Raw genomic sequence first — 15932 nt, forward strand, 5'->3', positions numbered from 1 at the left:
AAAATGACAAATGGATTAAATTTATGGATTAAATGGTATTTAAAATCAAACTAGTATTAGACTTAAGAGTTAAAGATTAAATTTAAGGATTAAATGGTATTTAAAATCAAACTAGTATTAGACTTAAGAGTTAAAGATTAAATGTTAAAGGTTATTAAACTAAATCAGCCTAATTCAAAACTAAAGATTAAACATGATAATAAAATGACAACAAAATATAAAATTGAAATAAAATACAAGCAAATTCGAGTCACATCACAGTTATACCCTTCATCTCTGATTTTCACATAGGTGGTCACCCTCTTAAATCTGTGAAAGAAGTTAGAAAATATGCATTGGCTGTTTTTGCGAGATATAGTCTCTATTTTTGTAGCAATCATAGTATAGTCTAAAGTCAGAAAGAAAATGATCGTAATTCCCTAATCCTTAGGGTTCTCATCATTAGAACTATCTAAGTCATTAGTCATGTCATAAAAATCGTTCAGCCATTCCTCAATTTCATCATTTACCGTCACCTTAGCCATTTGAGGTGATACTATTGATGTCACCAATCTTCTCACCAGTCCCGCTACACATTGAAAAACACATGGTAAACATATCAATATCAAACAATTACAGCCATGAATGGCAATACAGTGTATCCTAACATCCCTCTAGGCTTGCTATCCACCCAAACCATGTGTCATCAGCTTCCACAGGTTCCTTCACTGCCATTCTCATATGATCAATAACGTTTGTGATGTTACTGCTGTAATCTGGAATTTCAAAAAAAACATGAGTCCCAACATTTTTCTAAACTAATTCACTTCCTCATTCACCACTTTTAAAACATATTTAGCGTACAGTCCACGCCAACCCATTCCTTTTGTTAGTCACTACTGTTCCCGTTTGGAGTGTGTGGGCTACTTTTGAGCACACATCAAGGCTACTCGGATCTCTTATCACAAGCTCTTGAAATTGTCTCTGGTTTCAACTTTTCACAGAAACAGTCGCTTGATATCTTTCAATAGGCTCTAACTTGAATGTTGGCTCTGTCAGTACCACTCTTGGCAGATGTTCCTGGTCCTGTATCGATCATGGCAGGTGATGTTTATGTTTGACCTCTGCCCGCACCGACATGTGCTTCCTGTTGCTCTCCTCTCGGCTCCTCTATAGCCCCTTTCACACTGCACGTCGGACCCGCAATATTCCCGGAACTTTGCCGGGTCGCCTTCTGTGTGAAAGCAACCACGTCCTGGGATTGATTACCGAATTCGACCCGGGTCGGGGACCTAGTAATATTGCGGGATTCGACCCGGGACGAGCGCTGTGTGAACAAAAGCCAGAACTAATGCCGCAACGTGTATGTGGTTATCGTGTGACTCCTAGAGCTTGTTTTTTCAATAATACAACCCTGCAGTGCCAGAAGAGCTAGTCGGTGTTTTAAACGCAGAGAGTGTTCGTATACAAAATAAAATAAAATTAAACAAGCAGAAATGTGTGCAAACTGGACACAAGTCGAGACCACGGAGCTCCTTACTATCCGCGCTGAAGCTGAGATAGCTCGCCGTTATACGTCACATCAGGATGTCACGTGTCAACTCGACCCGGGACCGTTACGGGTTGTGTGTGAAAGCGCACATATTACGGTATTTCCCTGGCAGTGTGAATGGACCAAATCTAGCGGCCCGGGAACAAATGCCGGGTCGCATTATCCGTGTATTTGCTGGAATCGCAGTGTGAAAGGGGCTTTAGAGAGACCTCTCAGAGTGCCCTCCTCGGTCACCACTGGGACCTTTCTGCAATGGCTTGCATGTACCCACATCGCTCTTTCTGCGACCTTGACGGTGGTGTGTGTCGTCAACAGCACCACGAAAGGTCCAAGCCACCTTTTCACCTTCCAGCTCCTCCTCCTCAGGGTCGTATTACCACGAAATCACCCAGTTCGATATTTTTTTTGGTTTGGTTTGGTTACTTTATTGTCCCCGAGGGGAAATTCTGCTTGGGCACAGTGCATAGTTGCTTCTTAAAAGAACATCACAAACATAACAGAATCCGATTACAGAAATATTGATTAGGCACAGTGCAGAAATACTTCATAAAAAACACCACAGACATCACAGATCACACAAATACTGCTTGGGCATAAGGCAAAGTTAATTCATTAAAAAAAAAAAAGAAAAACACATTATTGACAACTCAGGTCCATGAATGAAAGTGCATGTGCTAAAGTGCTTATATGTTTATTGCACGTTGCCCTAATAGCACCGGAATCATAGATAAACTTCTTTCTTTTCCTTTCTTCCTCTTTCCCTTTGGACACAGCTCTATTTTACATTGTTCAGCAGCTTAATGGAGGCTGGCACAAATGATAATTTTAAGCGATTCGTTTTACATTTTGGTACACGGAGTCTTCTTCCTGATGGCAGGGTTTCGTATTCAAGGAAGAGGGGATGTTTAAGATCAGATTTAATTTTCATAGCCTGTTTCATAATTGTCTGATCATACAGGGTCTGAATAGGCTCATAGTCTCTCCTTCCTATAATTTTCATAGCCGTTTTGTGCATGTTGGCAAGCTTGTTTTTCAGTTTTAGTGTTAAGTTGCCAAACCAAGCACTAATTCCATATCTGATGACACTCTCCAATATTGCACGGTAGAAGATCATCATGATCTGACTGCTCACTCCATACAACCTTAATCGCCGCAGAAAATAAAGCCTCTGCTGCAGTTTATTGCACAGTTTATCTACATGTGTATTCCAGCGGAGAAGATTATCGATGTGGACACCTAAGTATTTGTATGAGGACACCTGAGTTACTTCCTGGTTTTTAATGACCACTGGCTTGTGGTCTGTAACTTTCCTCGGGTCAAAGACCATCTCCTTTGTTTTATGAATGTTTAAAAATAGATAATTTCTGTCACACCATTTAACGAATGTATCTATTTCATCTTGGAACGTAGAGGAGTCTACATCCTTGTATAAAAGGCTCAAGATCGCGGTATCATCTGCAAATTTCATTATATAGTTGTTAACATGAAATTTCCTACAGTCATTGGTGTACAATGTAAACAGTATTGGTGACACTACACAACCTTGAGGAACTCCTGTGTTACAGTATTTGACCTCTGATAGTGTCCTGTTGACCCTCACTTGCTGTGCCCTGTTGTTTAAAAAAGAATAAAACCATTTAATTAAGATAGTATTAACGTTCATGTTTTTAAGCTTCTCTAAAAGCACATGAGTTTGGACTGTGTTAAAAGCTTAACTAAAGTCGACAAACAAGATTCTAGCATAAGCTTTTATGTTTTCGAGGTGTTTAGAAATAAAGTGAGAGATGCATAGAATTGCGTCATCAGTGCTGCGTTCTTGCTTATAGGCAAACTGGTACACATCTAGTTTTGACTCTACATCCCTCATAAGTAAAGACACAACGAATTTTTCAAAACATTTCATTACAGTCGAGGTTAGAGCTATAGGACGAAAATCTTTATTTTCTGAGGCGCCTGTTTTTTTAGGCAATGGAGTTATAATTGATTTCTTCCACAGAGTTGGGACAGGATGAGTAGCCAATGACTGCTGGAAAATAGGGCACCAAGCCATTGATAGTTCTTCTGCACAGCTTTTGAGCAGAAAGGCTGGTAGGCCATCAGGGCCTGTGGCCGTGCCCGTATGTACTTTGCTGAAAAGTCGTTTGATGCTACATGGGTCCACCTCCAGGTAACAGGTAGAGTCAATAGCTGGCAGGGACTGCAAAACACTGTCACATTCCTGAGCAAAGTTTTTAGAGTCAAATCGCAGGAAGAAATCATTCAGCTCATTTGATTTATGTTGATCGTCCAGTGTAATGATATGTTGTTTTGCAGGGTTCATATTAGTCACAGATTTCATTGTGTGCCAGAGTTTTTTGGTATTTAATGTTTGCAAGTTTTGTTCCATCGTTTGCCTATGTTTTTCTCTTGCATTATTGAGGAGTTGTTTAAGTTCTTTTTGGACCACTGACAATCCCGCTCTATCCTTGTTTCTAAAGGCTTGCTTTTTCCTATTTATGCAGTCTTTAATTTCTTTTGTAATATAGGGTTTGTTGTTGGGGTACACTACTATATCCTTCCTGGCCACTACATTATCAACACAAAACCCTATGTAGTCTGTTATAGTACTAGTAGCCTAGTAACTAGTAACAGATTTGTAAGACGGTATAAAATGTAATGTGTCATGGTCTGAGTTGGAGATTGGGGGTTTGGGCTTAACTGAATATGCCCCCCTTATATTTCCATAACATTTATCTAAGATCCTGTTATTTCTCGTGTTACATTTTACATATTGTTGAAAGCCTGGCAGTGCACTCTCCAGTTTGCAGTGAATATAATCGCCCAAGAAAAAGATAGGCGCCCCAGGCGAGCGTTGTAACTGTTCATGTGCGCACTCTGCTATGTGCGCGGCGGCTCTGCCTGCGTTGGCGCTAGGTGGGACATAAACAGCGGCTATAATAATATTGCCAAACTCCCTTGGTAAGTAATGGGGTCTCATAGATACGCAAAGCAGTTCGACATCAGGGCTGCATATAGTCTCTCTCACTGTGTATTGTTTACACCATTTGTCACTCACGTACATGCAGATTCCTCCTCCTTTCCTTTTCCCGGACGTGTCGGAGCGGTCGGCTCGCACCAGTGAGTAACCATCCAAGTTGAGCAAAGAGTCCGGGACTCCCTGATGAAGCCACGTCTCGGAGAACACCATAAGGTTAGATTCCCGGTACTCGAAACAGCTCCTCTGGTTGCTACGAAGCTCATCCATCTTTGGTGTCAGCGATCGCACATTGCTGAGGATTATTGACGGCAGCGGTGGTTTGTTGATTCGCCGGCGGAGCCGTTCCCTGACGCCTCCCCGTCTTCCTCGCTTGCGTTTAAGCCGCGTGCCGGTATGTGTTGCTCGGATGGCCGCTGGCAGGTTGTTCGGTGGTGTTGATTGAAGTGGTCGGAGGGACAGCAAAGTTTCTCTGGAGTAACCACGGCTTAGCTCATGTTCCCACAGCACGATTGTCGCAGAGCGGGAAATTAAGTAATCACTGATAAAAATCAGGACTTGAAGTATAATGTGGAGGCCCAATGCCATTTTGGCCAAGCACAAAAGCACTTAAAACACAAATTAAAACAAACACCAAACGCTTAAAACACGTAGACTACAAGCAACGACAGCACGCGCCCGGGTCGCTACAGAGCAGCGCCACCGGATTGTGTAGAGGAATTTCTGCTGGCTTTCTGATGTTAGATAACACAGACACAACACTATTTCTTTGCAATAATTCTACAAACACAATCTCTCACAGATCTGTGGATGGAAGCTGTTGTTTTCCCCCTTCCATGCCCATAAAAGGCGGTTTTCCAAAGACGACTTCAAACGGACTTAAATTTGCTTTGGGTCTTTTTCTCATTCTCATGTACATTAACACATTTGGCAGGGCCTTTACCCATGTGATTCCAGTGTCCTCACAGCATTTTGCCAATTTGTTCTTTATTGTTGCATTTGCTCATTCTACTGCTCCTCATGAGGCTGCATGGTAACTACAGTGTGTTCTCATGTCTATTCCCAAAAACTGGCCCACTTGTTTGATTGCCTCATTCACAAAATGTGTTCCGTTATCTGAACTGATCTTTTTTTTTTGGAATTCCCCATCTGGGAATAATTTCAGTCAGCAAGGCCTTTGCCACTGCTGCTGCGTCTTGTTTGGAGGTTGGGAATACCTCTACTCATTTTGACCACATGTCAACCATCACCAGGCAGTACCTGTTATCTTCACACAGACTCAATTCAATGAAATCCATCATGAGGTACTCGAATGGTTCTTCTGCCGGTGGGTGTGATGCCAAAGGCATTTTTACTCCCCTTGCCACGTTATGGGCCCTATTTTAACGATCTGAAACGCAAGTGTCAAAGCGTGAAGCGCAAGTAACTTTGTGGGCGGGTCTCGGCGCTGTTGCTATTTTCCCGGCGGGATAAATGGCTCTTGCGCCCGGCGCAAATCTAAATCAGCCATTACTCGGACAGTCAGAGAAAAGAGCTCTGGTCCAATAAAACATGCAATTAATTATATCTTGCATCTGCTTTTTCAGAAGCAACATCACATTTGGTTATCCAATTATACAATCCCTCAGTTACTGGGATTTTCCCTCTGGGGTTTTATTGACACAACAGCCATTTTTAAATCCATGAATAAGCTCTAACATCTAGAAATTTAAATTTCTCTTGTTCTCAATTTTTTTAATAGCCTGTTAAGTTGCTGTTTGCCTTTCTTAAACAGAATTAAAACATTGCTGCCCATTTCTTTAATACGTTCTGCTTTTAAATTGTGGGCTTCAGAGCAGAGCTGCTTACAGCATTTGCTCTCTCTAGTCTCCATCTTTTACCGGACTGATCACATTACTGATCATGTCATTCAAATTGTTAGCTCTAATTTAGTTAACACAAATTGTTATCCATAGCTTAATCAAAGTTCATACTCACCAGCGATCTTTAAACAGCTGCGGCTTCTGTGTGACGAGACAATGCTTTCACTTTCCCTGTTATCTGCTTCACATAGCACAATTACACGTTTCTCACACACATTTCCCATAACAGCTCTTTGATTTATCTCCCCTCTCTCAGACTCCCAGTCTGGTGACACACAGCATTCCCTCTTCTGGGAATCATAATCAAATTACTTTACTTCCTTATACCGTGCATACATTTTTGGCCATATAATTTCTCATATGTCAAAATACCGGTGTATATTCTGCTAGCTTGCTTTGAGATTTCCCGTATTGGCAGTCTGTCTCTGTGATCTTTCACATGCACGCTATTAATCTGTAGAACGTCTCTCACAGATCTGATCCTTCACCCGCAGGACAGACGTGTCGGACGCTTTTCCAAGCGCCCTCAATGTGATCTCAATTTCTTTCCGGATGTCTTAACCCCTTAGTTTCTTCCTCAGATATGATTTCTCCAAAACTCGTTCCAAGTTTAAATCCTCAATATCAATCCTCTCCAACTAATGTAGTCTCAATCGTCCCAGAAATATCTTAACCACTGGCATGATTTAAATTTCTTCCCAATTTCTTAACCACTTGCGTGGTCTCAATTCTCCCAGAATATTTTAATCACCCACGTAACCTCAATTCTCCTAAACTTCTTGATCAAGTTCCATGATTCCAGTTTTCCCAGAATATCTTAGTCACGACGATCACAGAGTCAGACTCCCACTATTGTCATCTCTTTTACCATAAAGGTTAAACTCTCATTTAAACACATTAAAATTCCACTGAATTTTAAGTTTGTCTCTTACCAGAAGCCAGCCAGTTGCCACCTTGGGTTCGTTTTCTCTTTTCTCTGATTCCAGTGTTCGGACCCTCCGGACCCCCCTGAGTGGTCGGCCCTTCTCCCTCAATCATGTCGGGGTGACTCTAACGTCCAGGATGATCAGTCACCGTCCGCTCACGGGGTCCAGACGGCACATCCAAGGAATCCCACCATCTGACACCAAATTGTAATGGCAAAATAATTAACTTATTAATTATTAGCAGGGCCCGTCGCTTCACTGAATAAGAGACAAACATTTGCCAATTATAATTATAAAGGTTTATTTAATAAAAAAGTTTCTTGCAAGAAAGAGTGTGGTTGATGCAACCACAAGGACACACCAAGTGTACACTGAAGTCATAACAGAAGTCACAATCTTTTATACTGTTGGCAGTAACTCCCCCCTCAGTACATTTCCATACAACCGCTGTTTAAGTCAGGATGTCACGCAGGCCATATATCTGATCATACACACCCCAAGGTATCTCTTCTCACAGGTTCAATGTATGTCACACACACCATGTATCGTACATAGTCAACTGTTAGTTCAAGATGTAATCCCCCTAAAGGAAGGAGTCTCCCTCCAACATCAGCTCAGATGGTTCAAGAGCTCTTGACCTCTGAATGCCTCTGCGTGACTAGGCATGACTGTGCATGCCTTGGCATGTCTCTTCATAAACACATTAAATTTTACCACGACACTTAACTGCATTTTTTTGGTTACAAAAGACTTTGAATATTCATAGTAATATAGGCTAATACAAAGTATCACTGTAGAGAGACATTCTTCCGAGCTGATGGCCTCCCGGTAATTTATGTCTCTCTTTGTAATTGAAGGTCCAATTTTCCGGAACAAGACTTCAAACTGTCTTGCTCATCCGAAAGTACTCCTTGAAACGGCTACCATCCAGCTTCAGTTCTTGGACCAAACGATGGTACTCGCCACGATATTTTCTCGCCTCCAAAATCTCATGAACCCACATAGACCGGCGAGTCCGTCCTTTGTTTCTACGTGGTTCAGCCGTCCCTTCATCTAAAGCAAGGACCAAAGCATGTACTCTACACTGTGTCAACATTTTTTTCTGATAAATTAGCTGTGAAATCAGTTACAAGTAACTGCTGCGAATATTCCGTATCATAGCAACGAAGCGTCTCAAAAAAACAACAAAAAACACTGTGCTTCCAAAACGCTCTCAAGCACTCACAGCGAGTAGCTTTCAGCTGAGCGTCTAGCGTTTTTAGCTGGCTAAAAACGCTTTGGTGGACACATGGCCTTACACTGTAAAAAAAAGGCACATTTTTAACTTTTGCAGTACAATCGACTTGGATGTTTAAGTTATTTCAACTTAAATTATGTTAAACTGACTTTAAAAATGAGTTACATCTTGTATAACTAATAAAAACAAGTTTAACATTTCTTAACTTATTTTGATGAGTTAAAACAATGTAAAAACCAACCCAGGCTCATTGGAAATACGTGACTCTGCCTACATTTTTGCAACACCCTAATTATGGACCTCCAGGTACGTTTACCTGCACTTTTTGGGTGAAATGTCCACCGGAGGCACTAAGTGGTAATATTTTTTCTCCATTCCCAGACTGATCTCATGAAATGGCGTATATATGACACGCCAATTCGTATGCTATTTTAAGACGCATAATCGCTTTTTAGCGTGTTTATCAACGGCATTTCATTCTATCCCCCTACACTACCCCTAAACCTACCCATCACACACAGCCCCTAAACCTACCCATCACACAAAGCCCCTAAACCTACCCATCACACAAAGCCCCTAAACCTACCCATCACACACAGCCCCTAAACCTACCCATCACACACAGCCCCTAAACCTACCCATCACACACAGCCCCTAAACCTACCCATCACACACAGCCCCTAAACCTACCCATCACACACAGCCCCTAAACCTACCCATCACACACAGCCCCTAAACCTACCCATCACACACAGCCCCTAAACCTACCCATCACACAAAGCCCCTAAACCTACCCATCACAAGAAACATTCTGCATTTTTACATTTTCAAAAAAAAATGTAGTATGTTTATAAATCCATTTATCTTGTGGACACACACACATATTCAGACACATTTTGAAAGCGTAACTCAATCCCTTCCCTAAACCTACCCATTTGTGTATTATAAAAAACAGGATAACAGGCAGATAGGACTGCATACATAATTTATTCAGAAAGTACAAATACTCCAAGTGTTCCGAGGCAAAACGATTGATTTGTGTGAAGAAAATCCCCAAAAGCGATCAGTAACGTCGAGTCCATCCGCCAAAGATTAATAATACATTTCAAATATTGCCGCCGGAAGAAACGTCACGTCAGCTTTGACAGCATTGGCTGTCGTGTGTCTCGTGACCAATTGCGTCATTACGTCAGCTTTGATTGTAAAATGCCATTGGCTCTCATGTGTCTCGTGACAGATCGCGTCATTCAACTTGTGTGTATCATTTGAATCAGAAATATGAATGAACGAGTGCGTGTGTGTTCTGTTCGCAAAGGAGCGCGATCATCATTTCAACGACTAAAACATTAAGATCAACTCTGTTCTTCACATGAAGATATCGTATGACTTCAGAAGACTTGGAATGAAACATGAGTTAATACTTTTCTACAGTTTTTTGGTCAGTTTTTGCAATAAATACATGTGATTGTACATTTATTTGCCTGTTACTGTTACGTGTTTTATATTGTTAAGAGTTGATAGGTTTAGGGTAGGTATGGAGTTAGTTACTCCAAAATATAAAATTAGGCTATAAATATTCATTCTGTGAGATCAGTCATGATGTCATGTTGCGCATCTGGAATGGAGAAAAAAATATTACCACTTAGTGCCTCCGGTGGACGCTTTACCCCAAAAGTGCAGGTAAACGTACCTGGAGGTACATAATTTGGGTGTTGCAAAAATGTAGGCAGAGTCACGTATTTCCAATGAGCCTGGGTTGGTAAAAACATATGTTGTCATAACTTATTGTAACTTTAAAGGGTTTCCTGTAAAATGACACCAACATTTTGAACTTAGACCACTGTATGTGTGTATGGGAAGCTTTTCAATTTGGGTAGGCCAAATCCAGGCGGAAATCCCAAAAAAGTATCAGATATTCCCATACCAAAACATAAATTTACATATGAAAAGCACATTCAGTTTTCATTTTCACACGGACATCAGTGGATCAGTTTTTGTGATTGAAAACACATTGTGTCAAAAAGGTAGCCTGACGTGGTCATTCTCAATTCTAGTCAGAATATGAGTCTGAAACTGCTCCATTGGGCTGTGATTATGAGGCGTGTTTCAACCGAACTAGGAAAGACATCAATTGGACAGACCTACAACCAATCAGATTGTCAAATGTCAACAGAGCTAAACTGCACTGTGTTGCCAAGTCCGCATTTTTTCCACCGGTTCTTTTCTATGTCCGCGGGTTGAAGCGAATATTATGTGATATATAGACCCTGGAGTGCAAATTTTAGCAGGCAACCTTGCCAAAATAACACACATTTTCCCCCCAAACGCCATTTTTTCACCGGAGAACCCCCCTAGTAGTTGCCGCGTTTTGTTGTAAAAACTTGGCAACCCTGTCTGCACGCGTGCTGAAATCAGGCTGGATTACACGATCTTTGCCAGTGTTGTAAAATAATTTAATGATACACAGAGTACTTACCCAACATGATCATCATTTCTGAGAGAAATAGTGAAGGTGAATGCAGATACAAACAAGCTCTCAGTTTAGGATTCAAACAAATATAACCCAAGCCCCTTTGATGATGTGCATGATTACGTTACTGTTGATCATCTGTCCGTCATCGTCTAAAGCCCGCCCTTGATGATTTCATTGGTCTGAACAGTTTCTGTTCGGGGATAATTACTCCTCTATGGAGCAAGGCCAGACTGAATTGGCCAATCTAAAATTTTTGTGGGCGGGGCTAAGTTCGGCTGGCATCCAGGCTATCAAAAAGGTTCTTTATGAGGAGAAATGTCTTTAATGATTGATAAAGTCTGTTTACACGCTGTTTGATTAAGATTATACAATTTTAAAAAGATATTAAAACTAAATCCATAAAACAATCCCATGTTCAGAACCTTTAAAAGGTTGAACCGTATGACAGAACCCTTTCTTCTTAGGGGTCGTTCTCACAGAACACGTTTTTCCATTGTTTGCAGTGCAAACACACTAAACGAATGCCTTTAACCCCTGCAGCAGCTCGTGCACGACACAACATTCTATAAGGTTAACTTTTTTTCCCACCTACATGCATCTCACGTTTTTAACAGCAAAAATGCATTCCGTGTGAACCGGACCGAAGAGTTTAGTCTTGTCTTGTCCATTTTGAATGCAGCCAACACTGAAAAACAACAACTTTAAACTTGTAAATGACAGCAAGATTATTGGAGTAGGCCTATGTTTTGGAGTTTTTTTTGCCTTTAAAAAAAAAAAAATGTTTTTAATGAAATTCACTAGCAATTTCTGAGTGAAAACTGTTTTGTTTTTTATACACCAGATGTTTAGTGTATTCTGGCCAACCATCGTCAACTTGGACAAAAATGATCTGACATGTAAAGAGACATGTATGTGCAGTTTCTAAAATATTTGAACCTACAGTAACAGAAAGGTGCGGAAAAACTGAATTCAATTGGAGATGTTTGTAATTTTTAATTTCTGATCACTCAGAAGTATCAACCATACATATTGTGTTCATGTTTGGATTTGGTTCACTTTTATGTTTCATGTCTTTTATTTTGAAATGATCATAGTCCATGTTTCCTGGTTTGTCATGTGATTCCCTTGCCCTCATGTGTCCTGTTTTCTCAGTTGTGTATAGCCCTCATCTTCCAATTGTCTAGCCTTGTTCCCTGTAACCGCAGGGTTGGTGAGTGTTATGTTTCTGTTCATGTTCCCAAGTCCAGTCTTTATTTTGTATTTGTTCACTTTTGGATTCAATAAAACTACACGTTCTGAACTACAACTCGCCTCAGTGGACATTGTTACAGAAAGCTATGCAAGAGTGCATTCTGTTTGCTTAGTGCTTAATACACGAAAGGACACTGTACTGTACCAATTACCTCAGTCCTGTATCAACTACTGCCTTTTACTCCAGTCCCTCCAACATCTTTCTGTCTCGGAGCTTCAATTCTCTAGCTTTGCAGTAAGGAGGTTCCCCTGGCTCTGCTTTCAGTCTATGAATCCATCACTACACCATGGCTTGTCAACTTCTTGACTTCACCAGAAACCATCATCCTAATGGGCTCCTCATTCCACCAACTTCACCTTTGGAACTGTCTAGCTCATCCTTCCCTCCGGCTTCACCTTCGTCCTCAGTCCCAACAGCTTCGCCCCAGTCTTCAGGATCCCTGAATGGACGCTTAGTGCCACGGCTCCACTACCGTCAATGAAGTCAGCTCCACCTGGGTCTCCATCTCCTGTTTTACGTCCCCCTCCAGAGCCCCCGTCCTCCCTCCTCATGTGAAGCTTATACAGCACGAGGACGCTCCTTCCCTAGAGGGGGCGTAATGCAACATGTATGTCTTGCTTCTATTCTTGTTGTGTGTGTGTTTCTGTGTTCCTCAGTTCTTCAATTAATTTGTCTCCATAATCATTAAGTTAAGCAGACGGTTTGTGTTTAGTTAACAACCTCACTGTATACAAGCCCTCAGTCAGGGTTCAACTTAAACACTTTCCCAGAAAAGTGGATTTTTGGAAGGTGTAAGTGAAAGAGAATTTTACTTGCCTGACTGGACACGTAAATTAAAACATTAGTGGCAAAAAATAACTAAAGAATTGAAACTTGAAAATTATTCTGTTTTTATTACAAACAGCAACCAGATAGTGTTTTTTTGACTCGTCAACTTGTCTCTCTTTGTGGATTTTTTTTTTTTTTTTTTTTTTTTTGCACAACTACACACAAGAAATGTACAGAAGAAACATACTGAGGTAAAAATTCTAAATGTTGAGTTTTTATTTTATTTTATTTTATTTTTATTAACATATGATTAGTTTAGATGATTAACAATGATTAGTTAAGTAACACAACAATTGTAAATCTTAAATTGATTTTATAGTTCAATAAACAAGTAGATAATATTAAGTTACTTATATTTTAGACACAACATTGACTTTTTTGGTTTTATTTCACTGACAAAAATATTTCCAAAGGAAAGCAACACTGTGTTGTTTTTTTGTTACTTAATGATTCAGCATTTTGAATGAATCATTTGAATGAACGACTCAATGACTCACTCATTAAGACTGTCACTGGCAGCCAACTATTAGTGGTTTAGGTTCATGTTTGAAAGTATCGGTGCAATTTTTCTTATTTACATATTGAAACATTTATTAAAAAAACTAATCTTATAACATTATTTATTGCAGTTGTAATTTTGCAGTATAAACTGTTTAATTTGATTGGTACCAGCCCTTTGTCTTATTATTATAACTGAGTTTATTGATAAAATTCATGAAAAGATGATTTAATATCATTTAATATATTTATAGCCGGTAAATTTTCCTAAGTCACCGGCCATTGGAAGGTAAGGTAAAACGTTAGACCCCTGAAGGTGTGCTGTGGTATCTGGAACCAAGATATTAGCAGATTAGATGGCAGGACCCAAGGTTTCCTAGAACATTAGGGCCCTATAAAATCCGTTTTATTTTTTCCCAAATTCCGTTTTATTTTTTCCCAAATTCCGTTTTTTCCGTTTTAATTTTTGCACATTCCGTTTTTTTCCGTTTTAATTTTTGCAGATTCCTTTTTTTCCATTAAAATGTTTGGCAATTCAGATTTTTTTTAGCCTTTACTGTTATTTTGGTGAAAAAAGAGTGTGCTTTTAATGTTAATATAATAGAACATAAAACAAAAATAGGAATGACCTTAAATTTATTGAGGTAACAAACATCACATTTACTTTTTAGGACAAATATGATGCAACATGCAACATAACACTGCACTTCAAGTACTTCAAATATTAATGGTTATTAGCTTTAAACTTTCCGGCAAAATACATTATAATAGTTTATATAAGTTAAAATGAAAGTGCTCCATTAGCTTTTTCTTTCAAGTAATTTTTTTTAAAAAGAACTAAAAAAAAAAAAAATCATAAGAATCATCTTTTACATACAGTACTATTAAGTAAAACATTTAAAGCTGAAAATTAACATTAAAAAATAACACATTTCACCATGAAATCATGTAGTGAATTGTTCTGTGTGTTTAACATTCACCATTATGATCTCCAGAGCTGTGAAAAATAAAAAATACAACTTCAAAAGGCCCCTTTAAATTATTAAAACTAGATGCTTAATTGTAACTTTAAGGTTACTTATCATGTAAACTACCCATATACAGCATGTTAAATGCATGTTTGGAACAGAGGGGAAAACGGTCGCATTTGCAGCAGATATGCATTGCTGCCTAATGTGCCCATTATAAATCAAAGCACGAGATGAAAGGGGTCGAGCAGAACACCGGAAAATCTGACAGAATGGACAATATTTGTCTGTATGTGTAATACACGAGCCGCGGTTCAGGTGCGCGCGACCAATGCTGCCTGAGCACAACGAGCGCGCGGCTCCCGCTCTCCATACGCAAAGCTTCTGCGGCGCCAGCGCGTGCAGTGTGAAACCGCCGTTAGCGTCGAGTTTCTTAACTTTTTCGCTGCCGAAAGCAGAGCCGTGGAGACCAACTTCGCCGTACTTCCATTTTTTTGAAGGGCGAGCTGAAATGACGGGAGGGGTTGTGTCGCGAAGATTTGCTTCCCCCTCTCTGCGTTTTCCTCAGACATACGTTCTTAACCCACAAGACACAGAATTTCATTACAAAAATATGTAAAATTCCGGGGAAATCTGCGTTAACAACAGATTCCGCGTTTATATGCAAATTCCGCATTAATATGCCAATTCCGCGATTCCGTGATCGCGGAAATTATAGGGCCCTAGAACATTGCCCAAAGCATCACACTCCCTCAGCCGGTTTGCCTTCTTCTCATAGTGCATCCTGGTGCCATGTGTTCCGAAGGTAAGTGACACACACACACACACACACACACCAATCCACCTTTTTCCATTGCTCATGTCCAGGTCTGATGCTCATGTGCCCACTGCTTTCGGTGGTGGACAGGTGAACAGGCACCCTGACTGGTCTGTGGCTATGCAGACCAATACACAACAAAAAAACTGCAATACATTGTGTATTCTGACACCTTTCTGTCAGAACCAGAATTAACTTCTTGAGCAATTTGAGCTCCAGTAGCTCGTCTGTTTGATCGGCCCACACGGGCTAGTCTTCACTCCTCACATGCACCAATGAGCCTTGGCCGCCCATGACCCTGTCGCCGGTTCACCACTGTTACTTCCTTGGGCCACTTTTGATACTGACCACTGCAGACCGGGAACACCCGACAAGAGCTGCAGTTTTCGAGATGCTCTGACCCAGTCGTCTAGCCATCTCAATTTGCCCCTTGTCAAACTTGCTCAAATCCTTACGCTTACCCATTTTACCTGCTTTTAACACATCAACTGTGAGGACAAAATTTTCATTTGCTGCCTAATATATCCCACCCATTCCCCCTGTCATAATGTTATGTGCAACCTGGA

Source organism: Pseudorasbora parva, chromosome 2 (genome assembly GCF_024679245.1).
Source record: "Pseudorasbora parva isolate DD20220531a chromosome 2, ASM2467924v1, whole genome shotgun sequence".
In the NCBI taxonomy this organism is placed as follows: domain Eukaryota; kingdom Metazoa; phylum Chordata; class Actinopteri; order Cypriniformes; family Gobionidae; genus Pseudorasbora; species Pseudorasbora parva.